The following is a 19,328-nucleotide window of genomic DNA, read 5'->3' on the forward strand; positions in this document are numbered from 1 at the left end:
AATGAATTTTCTGAATCTGATAAGTGGTTATTATTGATTCTCATAAGGAGTCTCATGGGTATATTTGCTTATAATAGTTTCATAAAGTGTGCCATAAATCATAATTGTTTACCATAAACTCATAAAGTGTAGATTAATGGAACTATTTTTGTGTGTGTCTCTCTGTTTATCACTAGGAAGCTGGCCCCTTGCAGTGGTTAAGAACCTGGTTTGTGAGCCCACACCACCTGGATCTGAATCCTGGCTCAGCCCTTCCCCCTGAGCTACCTTGGGCAAACTTCTGCTTTCTTCAATTTCCCCAGGTCTCGGGGGTAATAATAATGCTTTCCTCAAAAAGCATATAAGCAAGTACTAAATTTTACTTAGAATTGTGCCTGACACATAATAAGTGCTATTTACTTGTTAAATAAATAAAATGGAAGATGTATTCAAATTGCCTTGATTTTATATAAGGTATTAAAATTCCACAGCCTTTATGCTCTATCATTTTATGTTTAAGCACAGTTGGGATATATTTTTTGCACATCTCTTCAGTCATTCACTTAATGAGATGAGCTAGGTAAATAGTGGCACTAGAGGGAATTGATGTAAAAAACAGTTTGAACTTCTAGAACTTACAGGTTAGTGGCAGGTGCAGATATTATGCAAAGGATTAGGAGAATAGTGAGTGCTGTGGAAAGGGAAGCACAAAGGACACTGCTGGTAGAGATAAGATGTGGTTGAATGAAATATATTTGAAGGCAAATGGTAAAAAAATTCAGCCAATCATCCAATGTTATCAAAATGTAAACACTGGATATTCTTTGAGCACTAAGTCATGCTGTGTGTATGACATGACATTAAGGTAGGCACTATGCCAAAACAGCCTTGCCGCCAAGAAGTCTTTGTTATATTAAACCCAAATGTCTCTCCTGCTACATTGAGCTCAGCTTCTCTAGTATACAATTTGGATGCGGAATATGATGTTAGCACTGCCAAAATAAAAATAAACCACTAGTCAACTTTATTTCTCCAGTACTATGATAATCCATCCTTTTAAAGCAATGCTAGGGGTTTTATGGAACCCAATTTTTAAAGTAGTGGCTAGGGGTAAAAAAGAAAAAAAATAATTTGCCTGCAGTAAAAATAACCATGGATAATTTAACCTTTACATTTTAACTATAAAAAGTACATTAAATTTAAAAACTCTGATGAATCTATAAATAGCAATAATGCAATCTCTGTGGGATATCTGTGAGATTTTTTTTAAAATTATAGGCATTGAACTTTAAGAATAAACTACCCTCTACCCTTCTCACAAGTATATTTGAGGACACATGCCCTTAGGGCTTCAAATATAATTCCACACTGTAAGGGTTATTTTCATTTTCAAATCTCTCACATTGAAAGAAAAAGAGCATCAGTGAAGAGAAGAATTGTTCCTTTCATGTCCAAAGGGCCTAAGAGGTGTAAGAAAACCATTAAAAGCATTGGTCTGCACAGTAATGTGACTCTCTTTTCTCAGAAATGGAGAGGATCAGGAAAAATAAGGAAGTACTTCCTGTACCAGGAAATGTTCAGTAACAGAAAAAATACGATCTATCTTGTGAAGACCATTTCATTCCGATGCTTCCTCTGCTTTCCTGCAATGGCCTTTTCCTCAGGAAACAATTATTTGGCAGTATTCAGAATATGGAAGAGAACACATGATTCCATCAAAATTATCATCACTTGCATTGCTGCACTCTACCTTGAGTTTCAGAACATCCTCTCTTATTATTTGAAATACAGCATTTCCTAATGTAGCTCTTTACCCTGAAAAGAAATATGTCTAAAAGAAATAAGCATTGATTAAAAGAGGGAACCTGAAATCAATACATTGAATTGTCAACTTGTTTGATGCCCCCATATTTTTACATTGCAGGTAATGTACCATAGTAAGATACAGCATGGAAGAGAGCAATGCCTTTCTTCTGCAGGGTGAAACAACAGATTTTATAGTATACATATGGTTTACTCTCAGATTAAATTTATATGAGATTTATAGAATTTGAGGTAGACTTATATTTCTGTTAAGCTATCCATGTCTAGACACCCAAGTTTGATATCTTTTGGAAAGAAAAAGTGAAGCAGGCCAACACAGTAATATGGGTTTAATATGAACATTATAAGGGTAATAATTTTATACCTGTACTAGAGGCCCAGTGCACGAAATTCAGGCACAGGTAGGATCCCTAGGCCTGGCTAGTGATCAGGGCTGATCTGTGGGGCAACCAGCAGGGTGATTGGGGGCCCCCACTTGCACCCACCTTGGCTGGCCTGATGCCACCCACTTGATGATCCCGCCCCCTGCCACCATCGTTGGTCGGGTACTGCAGACTGGGGACAGCTCCTGCATTGAGCATCTGCCTCTTGGTGGTCAGTGTGTCAAAGTGACCAGTCATTCCATGGTCGTTCATCTGTTCAGTCGATTTGCATATTAAGGTTTTATATAAACAGATACTGTATATTTTTCCTCAGAGGTCTATACAATTAAAGCTCACACTGTGGCAAGAAACTTTGTATCATTTTCCTTCTATATGATTATTACCTATACTAATAATAGCCTAGGGCCATCATGACCTAAAAGACCAGACAGACGACCGGTCACCAGGAAGTTCATGGAGTACCTCTTGGTCCCTCCCCCGTGGCCCACAGGCTCCTATCACAGCAAGCTGGCAGCAGGGAGGCGGGCAGGATGGGGGGGTGTGGCTGGGTCAAGGTAGGCATGGCGAGGTCTTTAGCCTCTGGCTTGGGGCTGGGCTGGAGGCCTAATGACCTCACTGCTGCCATGATGGCTGCAGATCAGGCCCAGAGAGAGACCCAGAGAGAGAGGCAGGGCCTGATCCACAGCTTCCATGGCTGCTGGTGAGGCCCAGAGAAAGAGAGAGGTGGGGCCTGATCAGCAGCTGCTGCAGAGACTACAGATCAGGCCAGGAGATAGGCCCAGAGAGAAAAGCAGGGCCTGATCAGCAGCCTCCACGGAGACTACGGATCAGGCCTGGAGATATGCCTGGAAAGAGAGACAGCTGTCAGTGGGGCCATTCTGGATTTCCCAAAGAGCCATTGGCAACCTAGGAGGCAGAGCTTTTGACGCTAATGGGCATAGAAACTGACCAATCAGAACCAAATCTGGGTGAAGTGTGAGGAGCCAATGGCTGACTAGGAGGTGGAGCTTTTGACGTAGACTGGCATAGAAACCAACCAATCAGAACCTAATCTGGGTGAACTGTGAAGGCAGAACCTAAGGTGGGGGCTGAGGAGGGATTTTAAGGGCAACAGCTGTTTGGTGTAAGGTGTAAGAAAGCAATTCAATATTTTAATAACTGGTTTGGCAGTATAGTGCATATGGCTGACTATCAGTCCAGATATAGGGATTATGTATTTTTGTCTGCCAAGAGCATCTCCTCCTGCTGAAAAAGGCTCCCCCCCCCCCCCGCATTTAAGCAATCTTATTCTATATAATCTATCTATACTACTAAAAGGGTAATATGATAATAAGAGCATGTCAACTGGCCATCTTCCGGACATCCAACTTCCTTTCGGACAAAGCCATGGTGGTGGGGGCCGAGGCAGAGGCAGTTGGGGGTGATCAGGCTGGCAGAGGAGGGCAGTTGGGAGCAACCAGGCTGGCAGGGGAGGGCAGTTGGGGGCGATCAGGCCAGCAGAGGAACAATTAGGGGTGATCAGGCAGGCAGGCAGAGAAGTTAGGGGCAATCAGACCCAGCAGTGACTGTTGAGGGGGCTTTGAATCAGGCCCGGAAAGAGACCTGAAGAGAGAAGCAGGGGATAATCTGTAGCATCTGAGACAGCTTTTGACCAGCACTTGCCTCTTTCTCTCCGAGCCTGGCCAGTAGCCCTGCCTCCATTTCTCTTCGAACCTCCACTGGGGCTGCTCATCAGCCCTGCCTTTCTGATCAGGCCCTGTTGATAGGCCCAGAGACACTGACTGGCATAGAAACTGGCCAATCAGAACCAAATCTGGGTCAACTGTGAGGAGCCAATGGCTGCCTAGGAGGTGGAGCTTTTGAAACTGACTGGCATAGAAACTGACCAATTAGAACCAAATTGGCCAACAGAGGAGGGCAGTTGGGGGCAAGATCAGGCCAGCAGGGGAGGGCAGTTGAGGACAACCAGGCTGGCAAGGGGAGGGCAGATGTGGGCGAGATCAGACCAGCAAAGGAGGGCATTGGGGGCAAGATCAGGTCAGCAGGGGAGGGCCGTTGGGGGCAATATCAGGCCAGCAGGGGAGGGCTGTTGGGGGCAAGATCAGGCCGGCAAGGGAGGTCAGTTAGGGGTGATCAGGCAGGCAGAGGCAGTTGGGGGAAACAGGCAGGCAGGCAGGTAAGCAGGTAGGAGCCAGCGGTCCCAGATTGTGAGAGGGATGTCCGACTGCCAGTTTAGGCCCGATCCCGATCGGGCCTAAACCGGCAGTCGGACATCCCCCAAGGGGTCCCCAATTGGAGAGGGTGCAGGCTGGGCTGAGGGAACCACCCCCTGTTCACAAATTTCATGCACCGGGCCTCTAGTCCTATATAATAAAAGCCCAGTGACCTAAACAGCAGAACAACTGGAATGACCAGAGACCAGAAAGACCACAGCCCCTTACTCCAGCTGGCCGTCCGCCAGTGAGTGGTTAGGGGCAATCAGGAAGGCAGGAGAGCAGTTAGGGTCGATCAGGGAGGCAGGCAGAGTACTTAGGGGTGATCAGACAGTTAGAGGCGGTTAGGGGTGATCAGGCAGGCAGGCAAGTAGTTAGGGGTGATCAGGCAGGCAGGCAGGCAGAGGCGGTTAGGGGCAACCAGGCATGCAGGCAAACAGTTAGGGGCCAGTGGTCCCGGATTGTGAAAGGGATGTCTGATCAGGCCTAAACCAGCAGTCGGACATCCCCGAGGGGTCCCTGATTTTGAGAGAGTGTAGTCCGGGCTGAGGGACACCCTCCCTCATGCACGAAATTCATGCACTGGGCCTCTAATTATATAATAATATCCTGATGAACTTCAAACAAGTTAATTTAGCATATACAACTGCTTCTTTTAGTCAATATATCACCATTAACCAAGGTTTAGGGTGTACAAATCTGAAAGCTAATCCCTATTTCTATCATTTATATTTTCTCATTCAGCTATAACAGCTATTCACCTAATTTGTTTTATTCTCAGTTTTGTTTATGTAAAAATGTACCCACAAACATTCCCGCTGCAGCTAATTACTGTAAGAATACTGCCAAAGTAAATAAAAAATTCTCTCACATATGCATGTTGTTAATACATTCATAGGAGAAAAATGTTGCTAGATACTCTCGGAGAAGCTGTTTATCTTTCCCATCTTCATCTTCGTAATGCCATAGTGAGATTACCTCCTGAGTAATGAGATGGTGAAATTCTATTGTCTTGTTTTCTTTGTTTGGCTTTATCATTTTATAATAATGGACCTGCTAAGGTTATTTTTTTTTTCACTCAGATAATTTTCAGTTAACATTCCATGTCCATTAAGTTCTTATTTCAAAAGTTTCTGGGCAAAACTACAGTGAGTAATCCTAGCTTAGTACTTAGTTACTTTAATAGATGACTTTCTTTTTCTCATTCGATTAACAGAAACAGAGCGAAACCCCATGTCTTTTTTTGGTTAACACATTTTTGTGTCTATTGAAAAAATGTCACTTGCTTCACATTGCAAAAATGAATGTTGGCTTTAAAATAATTTTCTGCAGCTATATATTTATTTAATGTTAAAGAACCTTGAAATGAGAGTCAGGAGACCTGCCAAACCTCAATATACATGACTCCACCTGTAGGTAAACTTGGGTAACATTCACTCAACTTATTTAGGCTTTCCTTTCTCCATCAATTTAATAAAGTAATAGGATGATTTCTAAGCCTCTTATAGCTCTGGTGTTTCTAACTTCTTAATACATAATTTTGTCTTTTGCATCATTTTTCAAAAACCTGGAACTTACTATGCTAACAAGAGGACTTCCATTTATATTATGCACAATTATAAAATCCTGTGTTTTGTAATGCAGAAAATTCAGCATGAAGCATGTGGCTTAGGTGACATGCATACATCTGTTTCTTTTTTTCTGAAGTTCCTAGTGCTCAAACTTCTCTAGTTAAAAGTTCATAACACTGAGGTCTGAAATTCGATTTCATTGCAGAATCAGAATATCTGCAATCTGCAATGCTTGTTTATCTTTGTATACCTCAGTCTTCCCTCTATAGTAGATAACTTCCTATGCTCCAGGAGAGAGCCCAAGTGATTTCACATTTGCAACTCCAAGTGTGCTGCATGCCAATGTTATCTCGGCCTTGCTCTCTCTCGCCGTGGCCAAGGTTTGTTTGGGGTGTCCTTGCTGACTCAGCTTGCATGAATAAACCATAAAAAAAGTTTTTCTCATTCTACCAGTACTTTCTGCATTTCTCAATGTGTGTTAAGAAATTTCCAACATAATTTCAAAAGAGGCTGAATAGTGCATGGTCAATACAAAAGAAAAATAGTCTAGTACTAGAGCTAATGTAAAAGGGTAGAGAACAAGATTAGCTCAGAGAAAAGGGTTACTAGGGAAAGTCTTCAAAGAAAAGAGTCAAATATGTGCAGGTTTGATTTTCACTTGTCCCATGTCAAGAACCAATTCTTCCCACTGAGCTGCATTAACAAAAAGGTTAGCCATTAGCTCTGTGCGTACTGACCTCAGAGCTGCCTGCTCAGCAGGATAGAAGCTAGAGCTGTTACTGTGCCATAGAAACAAAATCCTGCTCCTTTAGAAAGACAGCCTGGTTACAGAACATATATTCATGACTTTTTAAAAGAACATTTTTATTGATTTTTTTCTTTAAAAAAGAGGAAGGGAGAGAGAGAAACATAGATGTGAAAGCGAAATATCAATTGGTTGCCTCCTGCATGCCCCCCACACTGACAATTAAGCCCATAACCTGGGCATGTGACCTGATGGGGAATCGAACCAGCAACCATCGAACTCAGATGATGCCCAACCAACTGAGTCACAGCAAGCAGGGCTCATGACATATTTTTAAGTAATAAAAATATTGTTGGTATATAATAGTCATGTCCATTTAAGGATGTGATGAACACATTTCAGTTTCTGGATTTTAAAATGTATCAACATTTTTGCCAAAAAATATAATCCTTTATCCCAAACTGTTTCTGGACTTCCAATGCTAGTAAAAGAGGCATTTTCCTTTTATCTTTACTCCATGCAGCAAAAGTTTTACTTTTATTCTGACTGAAAAGGTTTACAAAGATCCCCATATAGGCCTTCATATTGAAATTAATTTCATAATGTCATTTAAAAACTCTGGGATTACATTTAGAAACAGGTTCCAAAGAGTATTTTACAGGGCTATGAATGAAAATATGGGTGAAGAGAAAAAAAGCAAGACATGTTATCTAGCTTATCTCTCCTATTTTACAAAATAGGAAATCCAGAGGTGAATTGACTTGCTCAAAGTACCACAACAATATGTGAGAGAGCAGATATTCCTCTTATATCACAACTGTTTTTTAACTGCAGGTGTGAGAAAATTGTGGAGTCTAAAATACTATATTGCATAATAAGTGGATATGTTGTGATGGAAATTTATGCAGCAAAAGGCTTCATATCTGGAATTTATAACATCTTCTTTCTATACTCCCCTAGTACTCAACCTCACCTGTCACCCCTCTGACTAACTGACAATATTATATATTAAATACTAGAGGCCCGGTGCATGAAATTCATGCACTCTGGGGCAGGGTGTCCCCCTCAGCTTGAATTGCGAGAGGGTGCAGGCCAGGCCAAGGGACCCCACTGGTGCAGGATTGGAGCCAGGGAGGGATGAGGGAGGTTGGCCAGCCAGGGAGGGACCATGGGAGGGCTCCAGAGCATGTCTGGACCATCTGGTGCAGTCCTGATTGGCCGGACCCCAGCAGCAAGTTAACCTACCAGTCAGAGTGTCTGCCCCCTGGGGGTCAGTGCACGTTATAGCGAGCAGTTGAGTGGCCTTAGCATATCATTAGCATATTATGCTTTGATTGGTTGAATGGCTGACAGGACGACCAGACACAGCATATTAGGCTTTTATTATATAGGATGTTCCCAGGTTGTGTGATTTCCAGAGTTACCAGATTGCAAATATTTGGGTATTAGGGATACTGGTAAAATTTCAAAGTTAAAGTTGCTGGTAAGCAAGAACAGCAAGATATATTTGGGTCCAAAGTGCAATACATAAAATGTGAAAATCTGAGAATTCTGTGCAATAGACATGGAGAACAATCTTTAGTTAGTCCCATTTTATGTCTCTCCACTTCATACCTCTTCTCATTAGAGGTAGAGATGTGAGGCACCATGTTTATGCTATTACTTGTGGCAGAAACTGCTAGCAGCTCACCAACCTTACTTTACAGCTTTCTTAGGCAAATTGCTAGACAGTATTTACCAGTCTCCTTTGCACTTGGGGACAGGAGTTATAAGATCAAGTTCCAGCCAACAGAATGTGAAAAGCAATGATGAACATCCTTCCAGGCTTTGCCATAAAAACACCATCCCATATAATTTTCTGTGTTTTTTTTTGTTTGTTTGTTTTTTTGTTTTTTTTTTTGTCTTTCCTGTCTCGATGCAAATGAACACAATGATCCACAAGGAGCCACCGATAAGAGGAGGCTGGAGATATCACTTGGAGAAAAGCCAGCTGCTATAAGGAACAGCCATTTTGGACTTTGGTTGAGTTGTTTGTTCATTTTAAGTTATTATATTTGCTAGCATTATATTAACTAATATGCTATCTAACTACTGGAAATCATTTTTTTTTTAAATTCCAACCCACCTTGCCTTGTCAGGAAAAGTACATAAAAAATGAAATAATAATGCTCCCTACATGTTAACCATAGTTGGCATGACCAATGTAGGTTAAGTGCTATGAGTCCCCACCTAGGGCATTTGTCTCTGGAATTGGGGTTTGCCCTCTGTCTATACTTGAGAATTACGACTTTCAGTGACAGATTGTCCTTAATGGAATGTGTTTTGCTAGGAAAAATGTCCATGATATCATTAGCACTTATCAGTGCCCTTCAAAATCTTGATGCAAAGGAACATTGTTTTTTCTTTTTAATGTGGAGATTCCAGTCACTATGTCAGGCAGTGGTAGTGGGACAAAAAAGCAGGAATGTCATCTTTTCAGTGGGGACTTGGGGAGTGAAGAGGGGTCTCAGTCTTTACAGCCTTTTTCAGTGGGTGGAAGCTGCTACCAATTCAACATCAAGTCAGTGTAATCTGGGGCACTACAGATATGCCATTAACTTTTTCCTACTGTTTGAAAGTGCCCCCGAGTATGTCTTCCTGGACTCTGTATTGTATCTTGGGATTAATTTTCCACTTAATATAGGTCTTCATATCATCAACTGTCTATTACCCTAATATTTGTCTTATGAACCCGTGAAATTTGAGGTCTATCAAAGTGATTATTAAATGATAGACCATATACTTAGTTAAAGGCAAAAGTTAAAACTGGACAATCAATCAATCAATAATGAAGACCTACTGGCTTAGTCTCAAAACTGCTTAATTTAGCCCAGCTGGCATGGCTCAGTGGTTGCGCATCGACCTATGAACCAGGAGGTCATGATTTGATTCCTAATCAGGGCACAGCCCCATGCTCCAGGGTTCCAGGGTGGATCTCCAATGTGCAGGAGGCAGCTGATCAATGATTCTCTCTCTCTCTCTCTCTCTCTCTCTCTCTCTCTCTCTCTCTCTCTCTCCCTTCCTTTCTGAAATCAATAAAAATATATATATATTTTTAAAAAACTGCTTAATTTAGTAATATCTCTACCCACATCATAGGGATTCCATTGGGGTTGAGAACAGAGTTGGCAAGCATTTCCATTCTCTCCCCAGGACTATAATTCTCACCACCGACGCTGATTCTGCCTAGTGAACCTCGGGGAGACTATAAGCATGTAATTAAATGGACACTGTTTGTGGAAACAATTAAGTGCATATTGGAATCTTGACATTTGTTGGGAGGATGACGTGATAAATCAACTTGTCAGTGTGAGTACTGATGGAAATAAAACATGTTAAGAGAGTCCCTTTAAAATGCAGATAATCAGAGGAATTAGGCGATCAATTTCTCAGTTTAAATGCCTCTGCAAATAGCTTATCTGACTCATTAAACTACAATGTTCACCAACCATGAGGAAAATCTGCTGTGTGGCCAGGTTACAACTGAAAATGGTACCATTTAAAATGTGATATAGGCAATGGGTATGCATAATTTATTCTTTCTCATGTGAGAGGGCATTTCAAAGTAATTTCCTTGGAGCATACTTATAAAACACAGATGTGACTTGGCCATAGAGGTTTTGATATTATCAAAGAGACCTAGGTCTCTACCGTATAGTGACAATTTTGTTATTCAGCACAGATGCTCTAGACATAGGTCTAAAAATGAAAGAAACATCAATCAGTGAAACTAAAAGAGGCAATCTGAACGGGGGGTGGGGGCCGGGGGCTGGGGCTTAGACGGAGACTGGTGTTTCACATCTCAGAGCAAAGACTTCATCACATTTTTCTGAATTGCCATGGTTTTGGTGAAGATTCTGTGCTGGCGTATACCATGATCTGAGGTTTTCAGAGCAGCAGAAGCAGAATAAACCAAGCTACAAACTCTACCATAGTTTCCTCAATTCTGGTGTTCTTCAAACACTTATGAGAATGTTTCCCCTAAGCTTCATTTAGGATAATTCTGTGCAAATTGCTAAACATTTCTGCAGGCAACGGGGGTAAAGTGTGTCTGGGGATGACTCATAGGGACTCTGCTATGTCTCTTAAAAGAAGCTAATTATACTCTTGTGAGATGATAATTACCATCAAAGACTGACAATCTCTAAGGTTTGACAGTATTTTGAACATTTAAGAAGTCCACAATATTTCTGATTCAGAAATCTCTTTAGGCACAGGGAAATTAATACTTCTCAAGAGAGCGAAAAATGCCTAGAGACAGTTGTGAAAAATGCTAGTCCCTGTATTGTGCTCATAATTATTTGTCTTAATCTCACTCAGATCATAAGTTGTCTGATACAATATTACTTGCAACATGGTCCCTAAATCAAACTCAACACATAAGTTGTTAATGGACACAAAAATACTCAAGGACATTTCTTTGCTGAACCTAGTTTGTCTTTTAAACAATTATATGTCATTGCTTTAAATCTAAATGCAAAATATAATTTGGTCCCTTGAAGATGGCAAATGATTCCAACAGTTAGCAATCACCTTACATCATATATCTTTGTAAACCACACAATGACTATTGATGAGTGTTTAATGAATTTTCAAGCTCCATTTTTAGTTTAAATGATTTTGCACTTATAGGGCAGCCATTTAATATAAACTTTCATAAGATTGAACTCTATAATTATGAATGTCAATTAACATATGCAGAGAAGAACAAAAATATAAATCCCTTTCTCAAATTTTACATTGTACCTGATTCAATAAGTGTTCTCCAGAGAAACAGAAACAATAGAAGATACATAGTGTGAGATTAATTTCTAGAATGAGATTTTTAGATTTATTATAAGGAACTGGCTCATGCAATTATGGTGGCCTAGATGACCCACAATCTGCCTCTGCCATCTGCAGGATGAAGACCCAGGAAAGCCAGTGGTATAACGTCTAGTCAAGTCTGAAGTCCTGAGAACCAGGGGTACTGATGGTGTAAATCCCAATCCAAAGGCAGGAGTAGACCAATGTCTAGCTCAACAAGTAAGACAAAGAGAGAACTCAACTTTCCTTGGCCTTTTTGTTCTATTCAGGACATCCAAGGCTTGGGCAGTAGCACAGTGCTCACCCACAGGATGAGGGCAATCTGCTTTACTTAGCCCACTAACTAACATGCTAATTCCTTCCAGAAACGTCCTCAGAGACATACCCAGATATCTGGGTTTGTTTTACTAGATATGTGGTCATCAATTAGCCTAACAATTTTCTATCTTTTTCACCTCATTGCACACATAAATTAATTACTAAAAATCTGTGACACACCATAAATACACTTTTTTTTGTTGATCTGACAAAGAAAATGGGTATAATTTTTATCCATTCACACCAGACAGCTGTTGCTGTGTTGGCTGTTGTCATGTTTTATTTGACAATCTAAGGGAAAAGAGATAAGTTGCCCCTGACTAGTCAGGTATTGGCATATTTTAGAAATTCTTGTGGCACCCTGGTTAAAAGTCGCTGCCTTATCCCACCCATTCAAGTTAACATAATCATCACAATATCCCTAGTTTAAATTAGTGTTATTGGGAACTACAAAAATCACTGACGCTTGCATATCCCACTAGTGATAAAAACTGATACATTATTTAATATGTGTGTCAGGTAAAATGTCATAAAGAAATGCAGGAATTCATGTCCCCCGTCCCATTAGATTTTATCATGCAATATTGGGTCATTGTTCTAATCCATGTCAATATCATGTCAATTATTGAGGTTGTAATATTCTTACACATAATATTTACTGTTCTTTTATTGTGTCATCCATACACTTGAAATGCACAACATCTGTGTCTTGATCTGTATTGATGATTTAAAAAAGGGAAAGAAAGAGGATGATTGGAATAATCTTACATCACACACTAGAGTAAGCATAAACTATCTTGCCCTTGATTTACTATTAAATACACGCAAGTACAATTATTCAACTTGAGAGCAATGTACCTTATTGACATTGTCTCCAATCCATATATATCCACATGACATGAAAATAATGAAAACTCTTGTAAAATACCTCAGATATGCTGCTGAAAGTAGAGTAATTAAAACAAGGAAGCAAATGAGATCATGTGAAAGGCCATGATATAAGTAAATGTATGTTGGCCCCCAATGTAACTTTCTTATCAATGCCTGAATAATTTGTTCTAATAATTCCAAGTTTTATCTTTATTTTATCAAATAACAATGTGCTCATTTTTTAAAACAGGCTATCTTGTGCCTATACTTAATTTTCAGTTATTTCAATTATCCATTGCTGTATAACAATCATAAAACATAGTTGCTTCAAAGAACCATAGTCAAGTTATTTCTTGACTATAGTATCATTCATGATGATGAGGAAGGGAGAAAATTCAGGTTATAGAACATAATGCTACATTCATTCAGATATTAATTCTAAGATTTCCCTGGATAAACCTTTCTAGAGATAGCAATTCTGCACACTTTTGGATAGCTTATTTTAGTTACAATGTTTTCTCAGGATACATTTACCACAATGAGAGTGAAACCAAATCCAAGGTTGGCTGCCTGCCACAACAAAAGACATACTCATGAGCTAGGTGCTGTGGAATAGGAAAAATGTTTAGTTAGGATGCTGGCAATTCAAGAAGATGGGGGACTCTCGTCCCAAAGCCCATCTTAGCATCTCTGGCATCCTGGCTAGGTTATAAAGGGAACTAAGGGAAGAGGGGAACTAAGGAATTTCTGGTGACGTGCAGTTTCTCAGCTCAGCTTTCAGGTGGTTTCAATGTTATCTCCATCATGTAGTTTCACTGCTGCATCTGCAGTTTTACTGCTAATGTCCAGGAACAGAACTTGCAGGCAGCATTTCTGCTGGTTCTGATATGAATTGCTGATGCTTGCCCAATTCGTGTGGCCAGGGTCATTCCTTAGCCAGGCAGAAACTGCAACTGCTGATGCCTGCAATATGTTTATAAGGATACTGTCAGTATGGGAGTTCCTTTCATCAGTTTGTTAGTACATTTTACTCTAATTCCATTTCTTGGTTAGAATAGTATAAAGTTTTTATTCACTGTTACAAGTGTAAGTAGCAATATGCCCAATGATAGGTATCAGCCCAGGAGACAAGAAGTTGATAAAGGCAAAGGGACTATTCTGTTATATCTACCATCCAATCGCCCCAGATCTATCTTCTTGAACCAGCACATTACTTAACCCAATTTTGTCTATTTTCTAGAATAAGTCTCCACATTAATCAGATTGATTTATTCACATTTTTTCCCCTTAAAGTGCTAGATACATTTCTTCCTGAATCACCTAGTCTATATTCCCCATGGATGAATGTTCACCAGTTACCACTCTCAGAAGGAAATGTATTACGGAACTTCAGTAGCACCAATTTTTACATTCTGTCATTACCTGAAAATATAAAATGTCTGCATTTAGCAAGTTCTGCTTTTATATCCACGCAATTACATGTAAAATAATTGCACAAAGATCCCAAGTCTCAAGATGTTTTGCACATTTATATTATGCATATGCCCCTAATCTTCCACCCAAGCTCTCTAAAGAGTATCCAAATTGAAAGACAAATTAAATCCTACAGTGTTATTCACAGAATAATAAATTCTCTGAAAATATTGGTTAAATCAATCAAGGTGATACCTGGCCAGGATCTTTAAGAACTCAAATTCTAGTGGAGTGGAAAGGACAGAACAAAGAGAAAATATCAATGTGATATGATGAAGATTTTCTATTCTTTCTTTTTTCAGCTTTATTGAGATACAATTGACATATAACATTGTGTAAGTTTAAGTTATACAATGTGAATTTGAAAAAGATATATGTTGTAAAATAATTACCACATATGGTTAGTTAATACATTTATCACATCACATAATTACAATATTTTGTATAGTGAGACATTTAAAATCTATTTACCACATATAAGTGCTAGCTATATTCACCATGCTGAATATTAGATTCCAAGAGCTTACTAATCTTATAACTAGGAGTTTGTACCATTTACCCAACCACTCCCTGTTTTCCCCTACTGCCCAGCCCCTAGCAACCAACATTCTACTTTGTGTCTATGAGTTTGAGTTTTTTTTGGTTCCCCATATAAGTGAGAACATACAGTATATGCCATTCTATGCCTGACTTATTTCATTTAGTAAAATGTCCTCAAGATCTAACCATACTGTTGTAAATAGCAGACTTTTCTTTTTATGGCTAATATTTCATCATATCTATCCTATCTAATAAATAGGGAATATGCTAATTGACCCTCATGTCGTCGCAAAGATGGAGGTGCCCACAACCAATAAGGAGGGAATATGCTAATTGACTGCCACACCCTCAAAGATGGCTGCGCCAATAGCCACAAGATGGCAGCGCCCATTCCCCCAGCCCCCCAGCCCCCCAGGGCCACCCAAGGCCCAAGCAACCAGGGCTGGCTGAGGCTTGAGCTGCCGGCAGTGGCAGCAGCAGAGGTATGGTGGGGCGTCGCCTTCCCCTGATTGCTGGGTCGCCTCCCGCCCCTGAGGGCTCCCGGACTGTGAGGTGGGCAGGCCGGGCTGAGGGACCCCCTCCAGTGCATGAGTTTTCATGCCCCGGGCCTCTAGTATATATATAAAAGCCTAAGTGACTGTTACAATTGGTCTACCAGTTGCTTGATGCGCACTGACCACCAGGGGGCAGACACTCAATGCAGGAGCTGCCCCCTGGTAATCAGTGAGCTCCCACAGCCAACCTCCTGCTGTCCCTCCCCCTGGCCAGCCAGCCATGATTGGCCCCGATCTCCGCCAGGCCGCGGGACCCCACCCATGCACAAATTCGTGCACTGGGCCTCTAGTATATGATATAAATATTACATAAATATATCATATTTTCTTTATCTACTTATTCATGCATGGACACATAAATTATATTTATGTCTTGGCTATTTTGAACAATGCTGCAACAAACATGGGAGTGCATGTCTCTTCAATATAGGGACTTCATTGCCTTCAGATATATTCCCGGAAGTGAGCTAGTTGGATCACACAATAGCTCAATATTTTTTGAGTAACCATCATACTCTTTTCAAATAATGGCTTTACCAATTAACATTTCCACCATCAATGCACAAGGGTTCTGTTTTCTCCACATCCTTATCAACACTTGTTATCTCTTGTCTTTTGTATAACAACCAGTTTAACAGGCGTCAAGTGATATTCCATTGTAGTTTGACTTGCATTTTTCTGGTGATTAATGTTAAACATCTTTTCATATGCCTGTTGGCAATTTGTATGTCTTCTTTGGAAAAAAAAATGTCTATTTCTTTCCTCTGACCATAAATGGATTATTTGGTTTGGGTTTGTGGGTTTGTTTATTTGCTACTGAGTTGTATCAGTTCCTTATATGTTTAGGACATTAATCCCTTATTGGTTATATGGTTTACAAATATTTTCTCTCATTTTTAGGTTGCCTCTTTATTCTGTTGATTATTTATTTAGCTGTGCAGATGCTTTTTAGTTTGATGTAGCCCCATTTGTTTATTTTTTTTCTTTTGTTTGTACTTTTGGTGTCATATCCAAAAAATCATTGGTAAGACCAATGTCAAGGAAGAAGCTTCTTTGACCATGTTTTCTTCTAAGTGTTTTATAGTTTCAGATGTTACATTTAAGTGTTTAACCCACTTCAAAGTTATTTTTGTGAGTGGTGTTAAGATCCGGTGGCAGTTTCATTCTTTTTCATGTGAATGATTAGTTCTCTAAACAACATGTATTGAAGAGACTATCCTTTCAGTATTGAGTGTTCTCGGCTCTTTTGCCCTGTATTAGTTGACCATGTCTGGAGGCCTGTTTCTGGGGTCTTTTTTCTTTTCCATTATTCTATGTCTCTGTTTTTATGCCAATACCATTCTCTTTGGATTGCTGAATATTTGTAATACAGTTTAAAATTAGGAGTGTGATGTGCCAGCATTGTGCTTCTTACTTAGACTTGTTTGGGCTATTCAGTGTCTTTGTGGTTCCATACAAATTTTAGGATGATTTTTCTCCTTCAGTGAAAAATGTCTTTGGAATTTTGGTAGGGATCACATTGAATCTGTAGATAACTTTGGATAGCATGGATATTTAAATAATATTAATTCTCCCAATACATGAAAACAGGATATCTCTCCATTTATTTGTGTCTTTTTACAATTTTCAGTATATAAAAATTTCACCACTTAGGTTAAATTTATTCCCCAAGTTATTGTTTTTGTATGTTATTGTGGGTAATATTTTTTACATTTCTTTCATAAAACATAGATGTTTTATTGTTAGTGTATAGAAACACAACTGTTGTCTGTAGGTTGATTTTGTGTCCAGCAACTTTAGTGAATTTATCTATTAAATCTAAGAGTTTTTGGTGGAGTATTTTAGGATTTCTATATATGAGATCTTGTCATCTGCAAACATTGATTATTTAATTTCTTCCTTTTACTTTGTCCTTTTTTTCTTTTTCTCTTCTTTTTTAATTTTTTGCCTAATTTTTCTGGCTAGGAATTGCAGTGCTATGTTGAATAGGAAGGATGAGAGTAGGCATCTTTGTCATGTTCCTGATATTATAGGAAAATCATTCAACTTTTCACTGTTGAATATGATACTGTGAATTAGTCATATATTGTCTTTATTATGTTAAGGCTTGCTACTTCTATATACAATTTGTTGAGAGCTTTTTTTATTAAATGGTATTGACATTTGTTGAATACTTTTTCTGTATCTATTGTGAAGATCATATGTTTTATCTTTTATTCTATCCATGTGGTGTGCTATGTTTATTGATTTCTGTATATTAAACCAACCTTGCATACCAGGGATAAATCCTACTTGATCATGGTATATGATCCTTTTAATGTGCTATTAAATTTTGTTTCTAGAATTTTGTTGAGAATTTTTGTATTTGTATTCATCAGGGATACTGGCCTGTAGGTTACTCTTCTTGTTGTGTCCTTATCTGGCTTTGGTAACAGGGTTCATGAGTATTCCGTCTTTTACAACTGTTTGAAGAATCTGAGAAGGATTGACATTAATGCTTCTTCAAATGTTTGGTAGAATTAACTAGTGAAACAATCTGGCCCTGGGCTTTTTTGCAGGGGGGAGAGGGAGGGAGGCTAATTATTTGAATTAATCTTTTTACTCGTTATTGGTCTGTGCATATTTTCTATTTCTCCATGATCCACTCTTGGAATGTTCCATGTTTCTAGGAATTCATCCATATCTTCAAAGTTGTCCAATTTGTTGGCATGTAATTGTTCACAGTGTCTTTCTATGATTTTTTTTTTGTATTTATGTGGTGTTGGTTTTAACTGTTTATTTGAGATCTATTTTCTTGGAGCTTACAGCTATAAAATTCCCTCTTAAAACTGTTTTTGCTGCATCCCATTCATTTTGGTATGTTGCGTTTTTGTTAAGTTTGTCTCAGGATTCTATAACTCTTTGGTTATTTGGTATTTATTTAATCTCCCTGTATTTGTGAATGTTTCAGTTTTCTTCCTATTCCTGATTTCTAGTTCATACCATTGTGATTGAAAAATATGCTTTCAATCTTTCTAAATTTGTTAAGTCTGCTGTGCAGCCCAACATATGATTTATCCTGGAATATCTTCCACATGCACTTACTTGAGAAGAATGTGTGCTGTGGTGCTGCTGGATGGAATGTTCTGTATGTTAGTTGGATTCATTTGGCTTATGGTGTTATTCAGGTCTACTGTTTCTTAATTTTCTGTTTCAATAATCTATCCATTGATGAAAGCGGGGCATGGAAATCCCTACTCTTGCTGTATTGTTGTCTTTATCTCACTTCAGTTCTATTAATATTTGTTTTAATTATTTTAGGTCCTACAACGTTGAGATGCATATATAGTTCCAATTGTCATATCCGCTTAATGAATTGACCCTAGAATTATTATTTCTGTCTCCTGTGCATTTTCATTACTTGTTTGAACATTTGGGAGAATTATACTCTTTCTCTAATAAATGTATACATAAACGTAAGAATGAACAGAGGCTTGATGCCCTCTCCAAATTTAACATGTCATTATAACATTTATGTACAATGTCAGAGAGTTGAATAAAAGTAGTTGAAAATGCAACCAAATAAAAATTGATATCATTAAAAATTACCTTTTAAATTAAATCAGTAGGAAAAGTAAAATTATTATCTTACATCAATTATATTCTTTTTAAAATTTGAATATATTCTGTGAGGTAAGGTCAGAAAAAAAATTGGCAATAAAGGAATCATGTAATACACAAAGCAATATCGCTCAGATTTTTAGTCTAACAACAAATTGTGTTTGCACCGCAAGTTATAGCTTATTCTTCAATATAAAACAATCCTGAGGGCTTTTTCTTTTTTTTACCTCCAAATCAAAATTCAAATTAGAGTAAAAAATGAAATTATATTCTTACTTCACCAATGAATACATAAGTGAAATAACTAGGTTTACTGAATACTGCATTTTTAATGTTCATCTGAATATAACATTTTAAAGAGTCCTTTTCAATCCTTAAATAATATTCAGTTTGCGAATGTAAAGCACACCTTT

Source organism: Cnephaeus nilssonii (genome assembly GCF_951640355.1).
Source record: "Cnephaeus nilssonii genome assembly, chromosome: 1".
Classification (NCBI taxonomy): Eukaryota; Metazoa; Chordata; class Mammalia; order Chiroptera; family Vespertilionidae; genus Cnephaeus; species Cnephaeus nilssonii.